Source organism: Euprymna scolopes, chromosome 12, assembly GCF_053919585.1.
Source record: "Euprymna scolopes isolate OS-2025 chromosome 12, ASM5391958v1, whole genome shotgun sequence".
In the NCBI taxonomy this organism is placed as follows: Eukaryota; Metazoa; Mollusca; class Cephalopoda; order Sepiida; family Sepiolidae; genus Euprymna; species Euprymna scolopes.
This window is the reverse complement of record NC_136493.1, coordinates 86,269,123-86,289,978: the sequence shown is the minus strand read 5'-3', so window position 1 is coordinate 86,289,978 and position 20,856 is coordinate 86,269,123. Positions and strand designations below refer to the sequence as shown.

Here is a 20,856-nt window from a genome sequence, read left to right as displayed (position 1 = left end):
AATAAGGTCTGACTTTGTATTTAAAATTCTTTCAATATTCAAACCATCTGTTGATTCTTCGGAGATCCAACATTGAATCCTAGTGTTCTTAATTCAATTCTGACCACACAACTCTGTTCATATCTTCTGCAGATGTATTATTGCAAGTGACTTAGCACCTCACTAAATTGACCATCCAAATGTCAAACACAAAGTCTATGTTAGTATCTATTATGACCACTCTGCTAGCCAAACGTTACAAAATATTTAGAAAAAAAAAAAATAAATAAACTCACCGTTTCATACCAAGCAGCAATAATAGATTCCTGAAAAAATTAAAAAAAATTTTCTTAGATTTATTTAAATGGAAATAATTTTTATGTGCTTAATGTGTTTTAAACACATTTTGATGAAACTATCTTTAAAGCAAAAAAAAGATATTTTATTTATTTGTTACAAAACAAATAGTCAATGGAAAATGTTAAATAATCCCTTATGATTGTCTAATGACTTCATCTGAACTCCACATAGTGACCAGAGTTGACTTCTTGGTTGGTTTTAATTCTTTCAGTTTGTAAGATGCTTGGAATAAATAGAACACAGATATACTAAGCATCCACAATGTCAATTTAGTTATCTTCTTGCATGGTGATTAATATAAAAGCAACCAAAAATCCATAGAAACGATTAAGTAGGTGGAAGATGAAAAAATTTCATCAGCGATTTCTATACATTGTGATACTATTGGCGTGCCTCCTCTCCTCTGCCAAATGTTGGGGTGTTGAGTAGAAAGAGAAGTGTGACAAAAGACAAGAGGAAATAAGTTTATTAGAAGAAAAAAGTATAGGAAATGGGTTTATCAGTAAAATAATGGCGAGGAAGTTGTTCACCGAGGTAAACAAAGAAAGCTGAATGGGATTGTGAGTTAGAGTTGGGTGAACAAAAAGACCTGAGATATATTTAGAATTAGTTTTAGACTTGGCAATGAGTTTTATAATAGTTTTCATGACAGTTGGGAACAATTTACAGATAGTCCTGGGCCTGCGACGGTTGATGAGAGTCCAGTTGGGGACAGTTACCAGTTGGACATAGTTGAGGATAGTTGCGAGTTTGATTCAGTCAAAAGCAGATTGTGGCTCGGACCAGGTCAGGAGAGCTTTGGCAGATCGAGATGAGTTGACATCAACTCACAAACTCGGTCTCTATGTGAGCTAGTTCAACACTCCCACTTCTCCTGGCAGTCAGTCACTAATGCATGAGAAAAGACGACATGGCCAGAACCAGAGGATATGAAAGAAAAGAAATCTATATCATACAACATTGGAGTTGGTGAGGTTGTTGGCAGGGAACCACATGATTTTATCATAACATCATCATTGTTGAACATTAACTGTTACTTGATTCTTAAACATTAGTTGTGCTTACCCAGTATTACTGACATGATTTTAGGTTGGTTTTTTTTTTTTTGCAGAAGTCAAGTGAAATAACTCAAATAACTCATGACATGATTAGTTTGCTTTAATGTATAAGAATATTTAGTGAGTAAGATAAAAGTCTTCAAAATAAAAGTTCTTTGTTTTCTGGAATAAGTATTTTAAGAACCCAGCACAAAACAAAATATATTCATAGAAACAAAAATAATCTAATTCGAATGTTGGCTGGACTGCTATATGGGTCTGACTATGAAAGTTTGGCAAAATAACCTGTTTGAAGATGACCTCTCTTTCTTACAATGACCTTCTCCAACCAATCAGAACCTTTGGTAACACTCAACATTTCCCTCTTCTCTATCTAACAATACCAAAATTCACAAACTTAATTGTGACCAGCATGAAGCAGGAAGTTGCTGTCAGATATTCTTGTAAAACTTCTGAAGTCATCTACTATCAAGTGCACAGTGACTATATCTTGAACTTGACAAGTTATCACTATGTTGATGAACACCTGGACAGATTGAGAAGCCACCTGACCTGACCTAATCATGGTTTTGCATCAGAAACACTGATCCAGATTGTGACTTGAATTTGCCCACAATAATAGAAATCTGAGATCAACAAACTGAAGAATAACAAAATACCTTACAATTAAGATCTTTGTTCCCCAAAGTAATCTTTCATGTCTCAGAATTTAAATGACTTACTAAAAACTTGAGCAATACAACTATCATATTGTTATATTTAAAAAAAAAAAAAGAAAAAAAAAAGGTAAACAACTCTCTGCAAACTACCCTAGCATTCATTTTATTGATGTTGCAGTAATTTTCGTCAAATGTTTCCAAACTCAGCAGGACACTCATACCACACCAAAACAACTTATGGAAGTATAAAATAAATCTTGGGGGTGATGCTGGTTAACTGGTTATAACGAAACAGGCTGAAAACCAAGTTTGAATCCAATTCGTTCGACAGACACACTTTCATCAAACCCATACTTAACCTTGTGTCTAACCTGTAAAAGGAGTAAATAAAATAAAACAAATTTTTTCTCTATGCAGAATGTTGAAACACTGCTGGTCATACCAATGAGTCACTGTAGTCTGCTTTATAGAATTTGAACTTGTCTTCAATTTAGTGAACCCATAATTTTCTGAAGCCATAAGAATGGACAGAATACCACTCCAACTTCTCAGGTTTCACAATCCATCCATTTTTGAAATTTGTAAGAACGAATAGAAAGATTAAAGCATTTTTTACCAATTTCAAGAAAACATAAATTTATTAAAATAAAAAAATTGATGCCATCTACTTTAAATATTAAAAAAATACATATGATGCTTACCATGTATGTATAACTCGTGAAAAAACCAACTACACCATCGGGAACAACTTGAGCCAACTCTACTAACAGATTGCCGTAACTTCGTATCACGGCTGAAAAGAAAGGTATCAGAGGATAAAATTTCAGCTCCAAACAACTTACTTAAAAAGTAGACCCTACATGATATAGCTTTAAAAATTATTTAAGAAATGCTTGTCTCAGTTAGAAAACCAATTTAACATCATTGCACTAAAAAACACAAAAATATTCAGAAAATGAATCAAACAATTTTCATTGAAAATCTTGGGTCATTTTTGTATCTGATAACAAATTGGGGAATCAACATTCTTTTATAATTATTTTATTTTTACTCATTAAAATTGAACAGAATATCAAGGTTCAAACATATAAAACGTACCAATGTCTTCTCGGGTTTCAAATTTTGAACTCATGGCAACTTGATCACTTCCTTTGCTCACAATCTAAAAGATAAAAAAAAAAATATTCTTATTACATGAGAATATTTCACAGACTTTTAATAGTTTCAATTCACTAAAAAAAAAAAAAAAAAAAACATTTTTAAAGATTTCTCAACTGCATTGGACATATATGGGAAAAATTCGTTCTATTTAAAGTTTTCCTGTTTTTATTCTAAATATTTAATTAAACTTAATCAACAACGATTACCAATGGAAAATGATTTGAGATTAAAATATGATAAAATGAAAATATTACACGTGCCATAGAATAATTATGAAATTTTATTTATAAATTTAGTAATGATTTGTTTTACCCAAGAGATGTTATCTCTTCTACCCAAAATCTGTGTAGAGGTGGAGGATTTATTAAGTTTCACATTCTAACAGTATAAAAGTGGTGAGCACACACCTTGCATGTCAGAATAGATCTGCAGATTCTATGAAGGTGAATATTTTTATACAAAAATGTACACACAGTTATGGACAGAAAATGTCTATGAGGTTTAACTCTATCCATTGAGTGCCATCTTATGAATCATGCATTTCACAAAATCTCTCTTCTTGGCAATGTTAAATAACACTGGGCTTAGCCATACTTAGATGGTAACCATTTGGCAATACCAGGTGCTATAAGCAAACATGCCACCCAAGTGTATAGTTGGGAGTCAAACCAGCAACAGATTAGAATCCTGTCACAAGATGGTTCAGGTCATCCATTTCACTTCACACAATAAGATCAAAAATAAGCACCAGATATCAGGATATTACTACTACTACTACTACTACTACTACTAGCCTTAAATAAAATCTTCCCAGCATTATTAAATTGTAATTTAATATGACAAATTAAAACACGCCTCCTGATAAAGTTGGAAGAATAAAATTTGGGTGCTTGTCCAGAATTATATTCCTATGAAAACCTGAGATGGAAAGAAAATATTGAACAAAAAAAAAAAAAAAAAATCACATAAATTGATCAAGTAGTTTTATTTTCATAAAGAAAATTATTTTTAAGTGAATCTTGAGTTTTTTCAATGCCTCCCACATTTTATCTTCACGTTAAAAAATGGCTTTTCAAAATCTCGATTTGAAGTTATCTCCCTTGTTTCTACAGCCTGTTGCAAGATTGTTCCTATTTACAATGCCTCCCCACAGGACGGAGTTAGACACCAGGGTCGTTTTTTAACGTGGAGAAAAGGAACAAAAATAAAAATTGTCTCAGTCATGAAGGATTTCTCCTCCACTGACAGAGAACAAGAAATTGAGTGCAGCATCTGAAGAACAGATACTACACTTTGATCTTGTCCCGAAGGCTGTTGCAAGATTGTTATTCATAGTCTAGCTATAATGAGATTTTCTTTATTAAAAATAAAACTATTTGATCAATTTACATGATTTTTGGTTCATGATATTTTTTCATCACGGGTACATGTATCACACAGTTTTTCTTTCTTTCTTTCTTTTTTTTTTTTCAGGAAGAGGGAATTCTGGACAGGCTCCAAAATTTGTTTAGAAAGCCAATCCATTCCATTACAAGATCCTTTGCCATATAAGATGAAGTGTGCAGTCAGCACCAACCCTATTCAGGGTTTAACTGGCTTCCTCCGAAGGAGGAAGTTCATGGGAGTATGAAATTCACAAGCGGTCTTTTTGCAGGGAGGTGTCAACGTCCTCCTACATACAGCACCTCGACTTCCCAAATTAGTCACTCATTTTAGTAATGACCAGGCTCAACGTTGCTTAACTTCGGTGATCTGACGGGAACCGGTGTGTCAACGTGATTATGCCGTATATATATAAGATGAAGACTGTTTTGCTAATTACTTTTTTTAATGAAAATCGCTCCAGACAAAGCAGGAAGCCACTTAATATAAGAGCTAAAAAAGAAAAACATTTCAAGGTCAAAAACTTGCCAATAAGTTTATATGGATAGATTTGGACCCAGGAAGCAGCAATTCTCCCCTCTTTGTCAAAAACATTGCTCATGGAATGCAAGGACTAAAGGAAATGAAGAGTTGCATGAGTGCTGAAAGGTCCACTTTCTCCTCTCCATACTCTGTTTTGTTCATCTGATCTTCAGGATGGATTGTGAGTTACACGTTTATGTAAGAAAAATTTTTTTACAGTTAGTCTAAGCGTAGAACAGTGTTGACAACTACTTTAGAGTTTTTCACACCAACGTCTCATCGTAGTTAATGCATACATAATCAGAAGATTGTCATTGCTTTGATTTTAACAGAAAGCAGCATTCTTGGTTCATGTTTCTCTTCAGTGGATGTTGTGATGCTGATTACTATATCCAACTGAAAGAGACGGCTAGAATCCTGAAAAGATCTCTTGGTTGGACTCACTAAAATAGGGGTAAATGTCAGACATCTGGTTGGATGTCCCATCCCCTAGAAGAAAAAGTTTAAGAAAAATGAAAAAAAAAAAAAAAAACGGTATGTGAATGTAATTATCTTTTTACATGGCTTCGATATTTTTGGGCCCATTAAATTTGATCAACAATCAATAAGTAATAAAATGCACTTATAATGTCAAAAGGTTTTTAATGAATTTCCGAGATGTGTAAGTGGTGATTTCAATGGGTTCCCTGGAAATTCAATTTGGTTCAAACTAAAGTTTTTTTTTTTTTTTTATTAACTGGTCTTTTAAACTATATGAATCGAAACTGAATTTTTTTAATCATTTTCATGAAAAAAAATTTTTTTCATCCCAAATTATTTAAATTTATGAAATAAATTTTTTTTTGAACAAATGCTTTTTTAATTTTAAATCAAATTAATGAATTAATAAATTGTGCTACTCGACAGGTAATATATATATATATATATATAAATAAATATATACACACACACACACAAATAATTACACATTGCCCTTTGTTATAGAATGGAGGATAATTCTGGCTATAAACCATACAATTACATATTGCTCTTATTTAAATTATTGTTTGTTACATAAAAAGTAATTACGAGTGTTTATGTGTGCAGCTTTTGGTATTCAAAAATCGAAATGTTTTGAATAGATTCAGAAGTTAAATTAGCACATTATTTGCTCACTTCTCACTTGTTTTAATCTATTCAATCTATTGCATACATCTCCAGATGATATCGAAATCTTAACAAGTGCAACACAAGAGAGATTGAGAATATATGAAATATGTGGAAGAAGAAAAAAAAAACTATTAACAATAGGGATTTCTATGCATCTCCTTTCTCGGTGGGTCCCTCTTTTTCGCTCTTGTGCACACAGAGAAAAAAAGAGAGAACTTTAGAATATCTTCTTTGATACAAATTGATAACTTCTTTCAAACAGTTTCAAACCAGAAGGAGAGAATACATTTTTATTGTGCAGAAGTCGAATCATTCAAGATTAGAAATGTGTTTTTTGTTTAAAAATATTTTTGTTTTTAAAGAGAAAATTGCACAAAACCATTCTGCATGGGAATATTGGGGTGCATTTACAGGCGTCCCTATAAAAAGATGCTACCTGGAGGTAGTAGACTTTTTCTGCTATTCAGAAGATATACTCTCAAACCTATCCTTATCACTTCATGCAATGCTAACTAAATTGTTGGTGCTTATTTAGAATAACACTTATTTAAAAAAACAGCAAACAAAAATACTAAAACATCTTTATGATGTATGTACACATCATGGAACGACTATGCCACATTCCAAAAATCACATAAATTGGTGAAGTAAATAAAAAAAAATTACGATTATGCAGTATATATAAAGTCTGTTTCACTTTTAGTCCGAAAAGAAGTTTAGCAATCTTGTCGACAATAAGTGACATCATCTTGCTAGATTGCAAAGTTCATTCAAGAAAATGTAGTGAAGAGGAATGTAAATTTTAATTATTATTCAAGTTTTTCCTCAATTTTACTGAACTATTTGCTGATGTTGAACACGTATTGATGTTTCACATCCAATGGTCATTAATCGAACTTGATTCATCTTTGAGCAAGATAATTATCATGTCTGCATAAAATGACAAAGAATTGATATGACAAGTTATACACAGAATAAATGATTATATCAATTTAATGTGAAAACTTAGTCACAGCATTAATTTTGTTTAGTTTTCAAGTTTTATAATGCATCAACACTTTTTGAGGTCATTTAATATCTAAACACAATGACTTATTAAAAAGTAATTGTATATGATTAGTTAAATACAAATCTTTATTTTACTGAAAAAAAAAAGGTGTGGGTTCATACCTTTCCCAAAAGTATCAGTGTATAATTAAATAAAATAATTCTGCTGTTCAGCTATTCCAAGGTCAAATCTTCCTAGATTATAGTATATCCTGCTGTTCATCAGGCCAAAAGACATCCTTAATTCATTCATTCAAAAGTTCAATCATAAATTTTCATTTGATTATCAAAATATAGAACATTAAATGTGTCAAAAGAAAAAAATGTTTTTAAAAAAGAGGGTGGGGATGAAACTTACAATAGGCAAAATGCAAGGGCGAGCTAAAGTCATTGAGAATGTTGCCATGGTAACTGGTCTAAAATCAAGAATTTTGGGATACATTTCCAATGGTGATAAGGTCTGAAAATAAAAATAAAGAAATACATTTTCACTGGCGATCATGCCTTAAAAATATATATAAAATATTAAACAAAATATATGATTAATAAAAGAGTTTCATAACAGATTAAAATATAATCAGTTCAGAATAATTAATCAGTATTTAACAATATTTGTGAAAACGTATAAACAATAGTGTTTCTGGTAAACAGAAACTGTGTGGAGGGATGAAGGTCAGTTTGGGAGAGGAGCAAGGTAAAAGGGTACATTTTATAAATCTGAAATTGTGATCGAAATTGAAAAAGATTAACTGAACGGAAAGTGCAAATTTATTGTTGGACATTTTCTAATTTTAATGTTAATTCATTTAGCTACCATCTTTATAATGATAGACTTGCTGTTGTACACTGGCCCATTTGCCAAACAAAATAGCAAGAGTGTTCGCTAATGGGCCAGAAGACTATAGTTCAATCCTTGGTCATATCATATGCCCTTTTCTAAACAGAAGAAAGGGATCAAGAGCAAGTGGAGTAATTCGGGAAATGGTGTCACATCCTCCTCTACATCTCGGTACAACAGCTAATGAAAAGGGAGCCTTTTGATCACCCTTGACTACAGTCGACCACTAAGCTTAGCTTGTAATTTCTATGTTAGTCACTAAATTTTATAGTATGTGTGTGTGTGGGGGGTGCAATAATATTTTAGTGGCTAAATGGCCAAAATAGATCCACAAGGATTATTTGGATTATTCGGGTATCTTTTCTCCATGGATAATGGTGCTGATTAACAGTTCTAAATGACAGTCTTTTACAGGTTGAAGGTTCAATCCTTATTACAAGTGATATTAACTGAGAATAATATAATAATGCTTTAATGACTGATGAAATGAGAACAATCTACCTCCCCCCATTCAGTTCAAAATTCTGTTTAAATGCCAGTTTTTTTTTCTTTAATGGAAATAGTTCCAAACAAGGCATGAAACTATTTGATATAAGGAGCTAAAAAGAAAAAATACCACTTGAAGATCAAAAACTAATTAATACTAAGTATTAGATGGATAGATTTTGATCTAGAAAACAGCAATTCTTACCCCTTTGCCAGAAACATCACCCATGGAATGTGAGGACTAAAGGACAAAATAAAGGCAGTGAGACTTAGAAAGATTCCCAAATTTGAAAAGATTTATCTGAAGAAAGTTGGAAGTTCCCTCATTCGAAACATTATGAAAATAATAACAATGAGAATAGTAGCCTGAATAATCCAAACTGTCAATCCTTACCTAAAAAATTCCAAAGCATATATCTACAAGAATTGAAAAAAATTTACTGAACAGAAAGTGCAAATTCATCTACAGACATTTTCTAATTTTAAAGTAAATTCATTTAGCTGCCATTTTTATAATGATAGACTTGCTGTTGTACACCGGCCAATTTGCCATAATGGCAAGAGTGTTCGCTAACAGGCCATAGTCAATTCCATCGTCTGTGGCTGTATCCATTCTGCCAATTGCAAACCTCCTTTATGCCAATATAAGAAAGTGTTGTTCTTTAAAGTAAACAAAAGATAATTTACCCCCGATGTAATTACAACTGTCTGGAAACGATCAAAGACTGGTTTTATGGCAATGGAAGCATCCATGCAACTGAAATGCATTACAGGATTTGGAATTGTCGGCGTTCGATCATCAAATGGTTCGACAATTATGATAAAACCTACAAAAACAATAAAAATAACAAAATTTGAAAATAAATTGACAGAATCACAGATGACTGACAGAAATACATGTTTTATTAGAATAGGAAAGAATTTTTCTTACAAAGTAGAATTGCTTCTGTTATTAGTTTCTTTTCATTTGTATCTTTGCCCATTATTATTATTAAATATTAACTTATTAAAATCTAGAAAATTGTTTAAAAATAAAAATTTTGCCTTTTCTAAAACAGGGACCAATAATCGGTCTAGATCATTGACAAAACAGATTTTTTTTATGTCTTTTGTTATGAAAGCTATTCTGGTCAAATGTATAGTTGGACACCGCCCTTACTTTATGTATAGGAAATAATTTTGATACATTTTGCAAGTTATCAGCATATGTTATAATGTGATAAAAAGAACGTTTTTAAAACTAATCTCATTAGGGAAAAAATAATTGGCAACATTTTACATTCGTCTCATTCTATTTGCTGCCAACTACATCCTTGTCCTCTCATCTATGATCTTTTTATAACGTGTAAGCAACCTAATTCATTAATATGCAAATCAATGAATATCAAACTACACACCCCCATGATCCTTAAAAATTATCTTACATAAACCCGTGTCTAGATCAGCACTCACATCCCCATGGCACAAACATGGCCAGACACAACTAGATCACACTACATAACAATGCCAATTCTAAAAAATAAAGTCTGGCTTCAATTGTAACTTAATGATGCATGTCTCAAAAGTCCAACTTGAACTGTGTATTAATCTCTCCATTTCACAACTATGCTCCAGCCTGAATCGTATTTTAATCGCTTCATTTCATGACGCTTTTTGTAAAGCTCAACCCAAATTATATTTTAATCACTCCATTTCACAATGACAATGCTTTTCATAAAATCCGACCTGAAGCATATTTTAATCTCTCCATTTTACAACAGATTTTCACAAAATCCAACTCTTGCATCGGTTGCATTAACTTTATATTTCAGCCGAAATAGCTTGTAACTTTATTATGAAAAAAAAAAAAAAAATGACAGCATGCGCATAACATTTTTCATTCGTCTTGTTCCATTTGCACTTCTCATTCCTCTCACCAATGGTCTTTTTATAACATCTTTTTAGAGCAGCTAATTCATTCATATCAAATCAATGAATATCAAACTATAAAACAGAAGCAGATAGTAACCTCCTGAAATATTTACATTTGAAAACAAAAAAAAACTTCCAATTATCTTCCTTTGTATCTGAACAAGAAAAATAATTTTGCAGGTGTTTAAGTCAGTTGCTAGAATTCAGGGATTCAATTAATTCAAACCCAAGAAAGCACATTGTCTAGAGGATGGTAGGTGTCAGGTGAAGGGCATTCTTCACTTGGTTACATGTCTCTGAATGGCTTCCAGGTGATCAATGTTCTGAACAAGATGTGGCTTCAAAACTAACAATGAGAATTTTAAGTATGTTCTTACCACGTATGCAATTTAAATAGACAGTTGGAGAGTGGCTAATAAAAGTCTTGCTTAGTAATACCAATGAACTGATGATCTCAGATGAAGATAAATCTTGATTTTTATTTTTTTTTCTTCCTTTGAAGATTGTAATGCTGGGTATGGGGCAGCCAAACCAGCTGCCAACATTGTCCCACTTTTTTATTGAAACCAACCGAGAGCTCTTTTTAGTATCCTTGCTGTTCCCTTAAGTGCAATTGTCTGAATCTCTTTTGCACTTGGTTCACCAGGAATATTAGTTAGGTAGGACTTCAGGTTCTTCTTCATAAGTCCTGTGGCACCTATGATAACTGGTATGATTGATATCCCCTTTAGGTTCCAGTTTCTTTTCATATCATACATGAGACCTAAGGTGATGTGTGCAGAACATGAGACTTTGTTGGTTTGGTCACATTAAAAGGATGGATGAAAATGCTTGGCTTAGTAGATGTAGAAGAGATGAGATAGCAGGGTCAGTTCATGGGGATAGGAAGAAAACATGGGAGGAAGAGGATCGATTTGAGAGAAAGAGAGATTGGTTAGTTTGATAGTTAATTAATTTAAAAGTCATCCAACACATGCGAACATGTCAAATGGACATTATGCTGATGATGAAAACTCTTTCCATTTTCATCCTGTCATTTTTCAATACCATTTTTTGTAATGTTCACACTCAAATACATCTGATGAAGAAAAATAGGAACAGAGCGATTGCAGTGCTGATTTTCAAACCATTATTTTGTCATTTCTAGGAAATCATAACAAATCTTATAAATGAAAAGATGTTCATCAATGGATTAATTTTATAAAAATCATTCTTTTATTTCCTTCATTTAAATCTTTGAAGATTGTAATCATTAAATATTGGATGTGTCTAAAAAGTAATGAGACTGGGTGTGCTGTGTGAGCTATGGCTGAAAGAAGAATAATCAGATTGTGTCATCATCTAATGTAATATCTTGAGAGTATAGAACTGAAACCATTGCAATTGTTTTTGTTATGTAACATTTCCAGCAGAGAAAGATGGAATTATACTTTGCAAATGAAACAATTTAGTTTATTTGCTATTGAAATGAATTCTTTTTGACACACGAGTCCCATTAATTTTCACACACATTCTATTAAAAAAGAATAATCAAAAGGAACTAAAATTTGAGATAAAACCATTTTTGGTGCAGGTATATTATCATCAGAGATCTAAAAAAATCAAAAACTGCATTTTAAGTAAAAAAACACATGTATTGACGTGTCATGTCAAGATTAGTAAAAAAAAAAAAATCCAAAAATTATGAAAAATGATCAAGTAGATCTGTTAGAACTATTTTTCACAAAAAAAAGTTTCTACTGTCGCATATTCTCATTCTGACATTCTCTAATTTGAAACAGCGAAAATTTGTGTGAAAACAAGGGAGATAAATCAGTTTGTCATACAGAATTTGCTGCAATAGAAGAAATTGATAAAACTACATTATTCATATATTTTATTTTTTCTTGTAATTATTTTTCTACTCAATCTTTATAATAATTTTTGGAAGTTTTACGAATTTCAACATGACACATAATAGTGTTTTTATTTAAAATGGATTTTTTATGTTCACTTATAATGCACAAGCACTTGATTTTCATGTCATCTTGGACTTCACCCTCAGAGGAGAAAATGTGTCTCAAAAAGGATGACAATTAAATCGTATCTATTGGCTAAAAGGTGGCAGAGTGCAACAAGCCATGTAAAAAGACACAAAAATATTTACAACCATGTGCAGTGAATGTTTGTCCAAGTTCACTTTGAACCTAACACAGTGACCCATGATTAAAAAAGTAAACCAAGATTTTTAAAAAAGATGACGTTACCTTTTGTATAAGTGCTGACAAGGGTGGCAAAATTGGCAATGAGATTCATGTTGGAAAAATCATCAATATCAGTCAGTTCTAATGTTCTCAGCAACGAGCGGAGTCGCTCACAGCAGAATCTGAAAATAAAATGGAGAAAATGAGTACAAATTTAGACACAAAATGACTGATTCACAAAAGAAAATAAAATAGATTATTTTTTTCTTTTTCACAATCAAATCTCTATTAAAAACCAATGTTTTAGTTTTTGAATAAAATAATTTGTGTACACTCCAATAGTTTCAGACTCTTGTTACATTTTCATAGATTTAGTTTTTAAAACTGAAAATTTGTTCTTTTTTATTTTATTTTTTTACAAATGTTGTCATGTTGCCTTCCTCAGCCAAAAACACACTAACTGGACATTTGGGTTTACTAATACTAGAAAATAAGTTTCATGCTGAATCAGTGATATACAGAGCACCAGGAGTAAAAAAAATAATGATCCACAGAAAAATTGAGGTATTATTTCAATTTTTATGAATTTTCATGTTCACAAAATGACGAGTATCAAAAAAATATGACGTCATTATCGAGCCATAACCCATGATTTGCAAAGTCATGTTCAATACTTGAAGTCTTGTCAATCTTGCAACAATAGTTTTAAAACGATATTTCAGTCATCCTTGTACTAACCTCATTTTTGGCTCTTTATTAAAAATGGACATTTTGATTCAATTTCCAACAACATATCATTCATGCAAAAAGATATTTTAATTTCTCACAGCAATTAAAACTTGAAATAAACACAGCTGTCTTGCATCATTGAAACCAAACATTTATAAATTAATTGCAAACAAATATCAAAACACTGAAAATACTTGAATAAACTTCAAATTTAAAAAAAAATTAAATAACAAATGTACATCAAAACAAGTGTACATCCTCCATCAAAAATGTATTGAAGATTGATATTGAATAGAGTGGCTGAGAGTATGTTTCGTTGTGGGATTCCTTCAATTTGTTTTTCTGGTTTAAACAGTTTGTTCTATTTTTGTTCTAAAGATTCTGTCTGATAGGAAGTTTTGGATGAATATTGGAAGTCTGCCTCTTAATCCGAGTTTGTGTAGATCTTTTAATATCCCATGTTTCTAAGTAGTATCATACGCTTTTTCTAGGTCAAAAAATACGGCAACGAGGTGTTCTTTTTTTATGTTAGCTTCGCTGATGTAAGTTTCCAATCTGATTAAGTTGTCATTTGTGATCATTTTTTTCCTAAAGCTGCATTGATATTTGGTTATTTTATTATTCTTTTCCAAATACCAGACTCGTCTGTTGTTTATCATGCATTCAATTGTTTTGCATAAGCAGCTAGTTAAGGCTATTGGTCTATAGTTTTGTGGGTTGCTATGGTCCTTGTTTGGCTTGGGGATTGGTATAATTGTTGTTATCTTCCAGGTTTTTGGTAGTTTTTCCATTGTCCAAACGTTATTGTACATGTGTAGTAAGTATTCAAGAGATTTCTGGGGGAGTTGTTTGATGAATTCGTATCAGATTTCGTCAGGTTCCCCTGCTGTGTTGCGTGACATTTCTATTGAATGTTTTAACTCTGTCATAGTGAACAGCTTGTTGCAATGTTCCATGTTATTAGATGAAAAATTTAATTTTGTTCTTTCCTTTTTTGTTTTCATTTTCTGGAATTGTTGATTATTATTTGTTTGGAGTTTTCTGCATAGGTTTTGGCTAGTAAATTTGCTATTTCTGTTTCCTTACCATCTCCCAAATTTGTTTGGGTTTTGCATTCGTGTTGAGTTTACTTACATAGACTTTCCAGCTTTCTTTTTTTTTATTCTTTTATTGTTCTGCATGATTTTGCTCTGAGTTTTTTAAATTCAATTAAATTTTGGGTAGTTGGTGTGGTCTTGAATTTTCGTAGAGCTGCACGTCAGAGTGTTATTGCTTTTTGGCAATCTTCATTGAACTATAGTTTATTTCTTGATGCTTTTCTTTGTCATTTAGGTATACATACCTTTGCTATTATGGTAAGGGTTTCTGTAAAATGATTATCTTCTAGATCTTGATTTTCGTTTCTTATTAATCTTTTTTTGCATTCTCTTTGGATTTTCTCCCAGTCTGCTCTTTTTAGTTTCCAGTGTATGGGAGTTTCCTCATTCAGGGTGGATGTTTCAAGTACGATTGGAAAGTGATCACTTCCATATGTATCATCATATATTTTCTATGTAAAGTCCATAAAAGTTTTTGAGTCACATAAGCTTAAATCTATTGATGATCCTAATCCAGTGGCAGGGTTTAAATAGGTTGATGTTTTGTTGTTTAATAAGCATAAATTAGTGTTGTTTATGAGTGTTTCCATTTTGCCTTTGGAGTCAAGCTTTTTGCTACCTCATATAGGGTTGTGGCTGTTGAAGTCTCCCAGCAAAAGGTAGGGTTTGGGGAGTTGTTCTATAAGGTCATTTATTTCTTTTGTATTTATAGTTTCATTTGGGGGTATGTATATGGAACAGATAGTGATGTTTTTTTTTTTTTTGTAATGTAATTTGAGTTGTTATTGTTTGTAGTTTTGTTTTTATATTTATTTTGCTATGAGGTATGTTTTTCCTGATGAGTATTGTTGTACCTCCATTAGCTCTGTGTCCTGTGTTGTTGATAAAATTGTATGCTTCATAGTGTTTCATTTGCAGTTTGTTTTTTCTTGTAGGAAGGTTTCTTGTAGGCAGATGACAGCAGGGTTTAATTGTGATATGAGCACCAGTAGCTCATTGTAATTCGCTTTTATACCCCTACAATTCCATTGTATGATTCTGTGTGTAATGTTTTGTATTTTGGCTGGTGGTTTGGGTTTCGGCTGTTTATTATTGTTATTATTGATTTTTTTTTTTTTACATGGAAGTCACCCGGAGGCCACTCGGGGATAAGGGTTATTGAGTGTACAGTAATCAATGGGACAATATCGTAGTAATCGTTAGTAATGGACATCTGATAAAGTGTCATCTGTATGCTTTGTTGCTTCTATCAGCTTTCTTGTTTCTGGGAAGGTTCTGTAGATACTTGCGAAAATTCATCCATTTTTTTTGTATTATTTTAGTTTTTTTGGTTTGATACCTCATTTGGTGATATTTGTTTTGGATCTGGATTGGGAATGTTGGCGAGACTTTTCGGTTTTCACTCCTTTTTTTTTTGGGGGGGGGAGGGCTTCTTGATTTTTTTTTTTTTGTCTTGTGTGTCTTTCTTGGCTATTGATTTCGATTAGTTTGAATTTGTTTTCATCTTCAACACCATTTCTGTTTTCTGTTTGTTATGTTGATTTTCCTTAGGAAGTTTTGTTTTGGTAGGTGATAAATACTTGGGTTTAGTAGTAGTATCAGATAAGTTTGGAGTTTCAGCCTCATCTCTCTGGGACTGGGGATTCTCCTTCAAGTCCCATTTAGTTAGTTTAGTTATCCTTTATGTCTCCACCAGTAACTTTAATTCTTTCATCAATTCAGTCAGGTTGTTTTGTACCATCTCTTGTTTTGAGATTGGGTTATTTCTAATTTTTGCTGTACTTGCATATGTTGGGGAGTTTGATGTGCCCTTAACTAGCCTTCTTGCCTCCAGATATGGTAGATTTCTGGTGTGTTTGATTTTAGTTATTAGTTTTTCCTTCTTCCAAACTTCGCATTCCTTTGAATCAGCTGCATGGTTTTGTTTGCAGTTTGCACAGTTTGTTGGCATTTCGCAGTTGATGTGTTCCCCAATTCCACCACAGTTTTTGCATGTTGGTGGTCTGGTGTATCTAACTTTGTGGTGGCCGAATTTATGGCAGTTATGACATCGTAATGGGTTTGGAATATAGATCTCTACCTTTTCTATTATATAACCAATTTTTATTTCTGTGGGAGGTTTGGGAGTATTGAAGTTTAGAATGTAAGTGTTCGTTGGAATCATTTGGTTATTTCTTTTAATGTTTATTCTTCTGACTTGTGTGACTCCTTGCTCCTTTAAGTTATTTTTAATTTCATCTGGCGAGCAAAGTGCAAGTTCTGGGCTCTTTATCACACCCTTTGAAGAGTTCAATGTGATGAGGGGGTAGGCTTTTATTTTGAGGTTGTGGATGTGGTTTTGATTTAGGAGTGTGGTTGCTGAGAGTTTGTTAGATACTTCTATAAGGAGGGTGTTGTTACTTAGTTTTTTGATTTGCATAGTTTTGGTTATAGATCCGATTTCTTTTTCGATAATGAATGGGGACAATTTGGTGATTGGAGTACTGCTCTCCATAGATTCCAAAATAACGAATCTTGGAAATATTCTATGATTATCTAATTCTATATCTAAGTCTGATTCATCTTTGCTTTTTGGATGGGGGTCTTTTGATTTTTTTGGAAGCCATAAATTATATTTTTTCCCCTTCATTATCCTTGCTCCTCACCCTCCTCAGAGCCCTAAAATGGGAGGTGGTTGGAGGGAAACCCATTCGCCCAAACACCTCAGGGATACAAGGATGTAAAAACAGTGAGTGTATCTGCTTATGATGGTTTCTTTATTTACTTGGACCCAGCAAGTTATAATAAAGGGTTGTTGTCGGTCGCATCAGGTTTCACTATTTCAATGCCATCGCCTTCTAATATTAGTATGTTTTTTTTGTTTTGTTTTTTTAAAAGTGTTTGTGTATGTGATGTATTTGTATTTCTCTTTTTGTGAGGGTTTACCTTCCCGACCGCCTGTCTAGCCAAAGTAAGGGTCAAAGTAGAGTGTTGTAGACTCATGGCCACTTGAATCCGGGTCATGAGGTACTCAGCCACAAGGATCCCGTTCTAGAGCATTACAGGTCGCCACCCACGGCCAACAGGTGGCCCCATTGAGGGACTTTTACTCTCTGCAAGGTGTATTCTAATGCTCCACTGACGAGGTTGGGAAGTAGGGGTGGGAAGGAGAAGAAAAAGGGGGGGAAGGGGAAGGGAGGAAGGGGGCTGTTGTTTTTGCAGAGCATAATTAAGTTTTACAAAAGAGAATAGAAAACAAAAAAAAACAGAAAATCAGTGTAGGTGTATTTCATCTCAGGAAGCCAATAAACAGCCTGATCTGGTAGCACCAGAAATACACATTGGTCTTTATTATAGAATGGAGGATTAGACTAATTTTGGTATCTTTTATGAGAGCATTTCATAGGAAAATAAACATTTCTGATTATCTATAAATATAAAAGTGAAAATGTATGTATGTATGTATGTATGTGTCTTTGCTTTTTCTGTGTGTCTACAAAAGGCTTTTTTCAGAGAAGCGGTTCCTCGCTTCACAACTTTTAAAAACTTTTTATATCACATATAAATTGTAATATCTCACAGTTAACAACGAAGCTCGCCTGTCTATTTAATTTACTCAATTTCAGGAAGATAAATATTCAACATTTGTCGCTCGCCGCATGTGAGTTAGTCTTTTTCCTATAACATCTTGGGGGAAAAAAAAAGCGTTCAGCAGTAAATGAAATCCCGCAGTCAAACTTGACCTCATTAACTAATTAAAACGGGCACCTGCTAAATCCAAGTAATTAAATAAATTCAAACGTGTTTCCGTCAGCATGTCGCGGTGAGGCAATGGTTAACGTCGCACGTTTTTTTTTTCACATTTTAATTTACAACTTTGCCTCAAGGGTTCGGGTTCAATCCTCATACTTACTTTTTTTTTTAACCCCCCCCCCCCCGAGTTTTCACACACACCTCCAAACACCCGGGCAATGCCGGGTACCCCTCGCTAGTCTAAAATATAAATCTCACCTGTCTGTTTAAATGTATGTATGTCTGCCTAAAACTTTTGACAGAGGCGACAGATTTTCATGAGATCAGTATCGTTTTGAAGCTTGATCCTTCAGACGACAAATATTGAAAAATTGGCCAAAAACATTAATTCCTTCACCCTCAATTGGACACTTTTCTACAGGTAGGAGCCGCATTTTTGCTGATATTTTCGAAAGTCATCCTCTCTTTTCGATTAACTAGCCTTAATTTAAACCTTCCTCACTTCTGGTTTGAGGATGGACGCAACAGCAAAGACGTCACTTTTTTTTCACATTCTTTTCCTCCCTTACGGTACGGGTTCGAGCCTGCCTGCCTGCCTGCTACCACTTTTTAAAATTTTTTGCTCAACATACACCTCCAAACACCCAGGCATCCATTATATAAATGTATTTTTGTTTTCTAAAGCTATATTAATGGTCTGTCAAATTTAGATTTATACATTTAGTGGTTTCTGAAGTTCAAAAGGTTAGTAACTGCTGTGGTAGATGTCTAAACGTAAAGTAGCAAATGTTTTGCGCTTGCTTTAGTCTCATATACAGGCAAACGTGACAATATCCGTAATAGTATAATGTTATAAGCCAGAGTTTAAAAAAATACAAGAATGAATTGTTTCAACTCAAAATTGGTCTATTGAGAAAAATAACCAGACGCATTTTTCATGGTGTCACGACTTCAATAAATGAAAAAACAAAAAAATTAATGTTCCTTTTTCATTGTTTCGACAAAATTCTTGTAATTTATTAATAGTTTTATCGAGGTAAGATATAATATTTTAAGGTCATTAGGAATCAGTAAAAAACAAATGAAATTTAAATCAATCAAGTCCATGTTCAAAAGTACAAAACAGAAAAAATGGGTGTAAAAATTACAACAACTAAAATAAATTACTGTCAAAAACTCAATCTCATACTTCTATTTTCACATACTGCTGTATTTGCCATAAGTGACGTGATGCATATGTATACATCTCTAGCCTTGACGCAACAGACAGTAGCAGTTCTTTAGTCGTTATGATTACACTAAATGTTGCTGCTACATGTTTAAGTAATATTTACTTAAGTGTTCCTACACTATGTTCCTAAACATGCGTACACGATAATAATTGTTATTGCAATGTCACACTTTTGACAATAGGTGTTTATGAACGTTTTAGTCATCGCAATAAATTAATTCTTAAAATAAAAACATTATTTGGAAAAAGTACTATTTTTACAAAAATGATTTTACTTATTAAATCATTGCCCTAAAAAATAAAAAAAAAAAACGAGGGCAAAAATCCAACCTTCTATTCGCAGCTGAAGTAAAATTTTCGCTTACCAAGTTTAAAAATAAAATTGTCTTTTGCTGAGATTATTAGAGCGAATTTTCCAATTGATCACATCAATAATGATAGAAAAACATTAGCATAGTTTTTCTGTTACTTAAACTTGAAATTTTGATTAGCAAGTTTCTTTTTTATTCAATTTAATTATCGGATTGGCTCATTGATTATGAATTTATGTTAAGTTTTCTAAATATATTATGATTATAAAAAATAACACATTTTTTTTTTTGATAATATATAAAATTAAGTCAAACAGACTTTAAATTTTAGACTTATTTAAGTCTGACTTAATTTTAGGCCTCCATCCTAAAATATCAACATTTCATTCTGAATAGCCATTTTTTTTTCTTTATTGCTGATCCATTTTGTTAAGAAAAAATCATAATTCAGTTTAATTTCTTTACAAATACAATTATTTTTGCTCAGAATATTTTTCACAGGGAAGCTATCACATGTCACATCATTCGTTAGCTTAATTTTTAATATAAGGGAGATAATTCATAATTATTATAAGTTACCTACCTTCATAAGTATTTCTATCTCTTTATATTAATATTATGTGATCACATTGCAGGTTTTTGTGTATGTGTGCTTCTCGCCTATTAACAACTTACACATTATTAATTTTTGTTTTGATAATTACCTAATATTTATTGAACTAAAAAACTATACAAACTAAAAATTATTTTCTTTTTACCATAATTGATTAATTTTTTTTTAAGATGCTTTCCGAGTTTTTTTTTCAAACATATAATTAATATTTTTTTAGACTTATGTTATTTAATACTAATATCTACACTATTAGGACGAAATTTTGTAGTCAATAAATGGAGTGTTCAGATAAAAAACAAGTGATTTTTTCGTCAATTCTATAAATTACAATGGTAGCTTCCAAATTATGCAGTCGAAATCATCTGAATATTACTGAATTATTAAAAAAAAAACAACTTTAATCATGT

The 20,856-nt window shown here is 32.3% G+C and overlaps 1 protein-coding gene and 1 pseudogene across 1 annotated transcript in view; both read right to left on the bottom strand.

Moving 5' to 3' along the window:
• LOC145291394 (general transcription and DNA repair factor IIH helicase subunit XPD-like) overlaps positions 1-20,856 on the bottom strand; it is a 105,850-nt gene that overhangs the window by 18,522 nt on the left and 66,472 nt on the right. The window lies entirely within an intron of this gene.
• Positions 4,891-5,009, bottom strand: LOC145291665 (5S ribosomal RNA; annotated as a pseudogene).